Raw genomic sequence first — 939 nt, forward strand, 5'->3', positions numbered from 1 at the left:
TATATATATATATATATATATATGTATATATATATATAAGATTGCATAGAATCAGTTTAATATTCATTCATGTACTTCATTATTCACTTATTAGGTGTTTTCTATAAAGACTGCTCTGGGCATTTACTTATGGAATACTGGAAAGATAAACATGCTATCCATATATTAATTTTAAGCTAAGAATCAGAAAAAATAAAAGTTGTGTACAGATACACACATATTTATCTATGTGCACACATGCGCACATACACAAATATTTATATGTTTGTATGGATATAGTATAACCATCTCGCATAGACTTAAGTAAATAGAAAGAATCTATCTTTATTTAAGAACAGTAACATCTTATAGGGATAAGAGGTTAATTGGCAAGGATATCAAAGCAAGAAAACAAAATAATAAGAATTTATAGAAAATGATAAGTAATATATTTAACTTACATTTAAAGAGACAGAGTATTAAAATTTGAGGTAGGGAAGAGATAAAGATACCCCCGGAGCCGCTTGAAACGGTTGTACTGCATCACTTCTTGATATCCTGTTGCTTATTTAACCCTTGATTCAATAACACTGTGTATAAACTCTGTATTTGGAATGACCAATTTCAAAGACTGTTGGATTTTACTCATAGGGTATTGGAATCTTAATAATGGATTTACAAATGCAATGATCAATCTTAAAGACTATTGGATTTTACTCACAAGCTATTGGAATCTTATATGTATACCATTCTGCTTAAACAATGGATTTACAAATGCAATATCTCTACATTCACTCTCTATTTCATATCTTATCTAAACTAACTATTGCTTAACCATCCTCTCACACCGTCTCCGATGAAGGGATATAATAAATATCTTGGAAACAGCTGTAAGACCTATTTATAAATGTTCTATATTATACACAACCTTGGCTTTTTTTTTTATCTCATTACGGAAAG

Source organism: Octopus bimaculoides, chromosome 20 (assembly GCF_001194135.2).
Source record: "Octopus bimaculoides isolate UCB-OBI-ISO-001 chromosome 20, ASM119413v2, whole genome shotgun sequence".
In the NCBI taxonomy this organism is placed as follows: domain Eukaryota; kingdom Metazoa; phylum Mollusca; class Cephalopoda; order Octopoda; family Octopodidae; genus Octopus; species Octopus bimaculoides.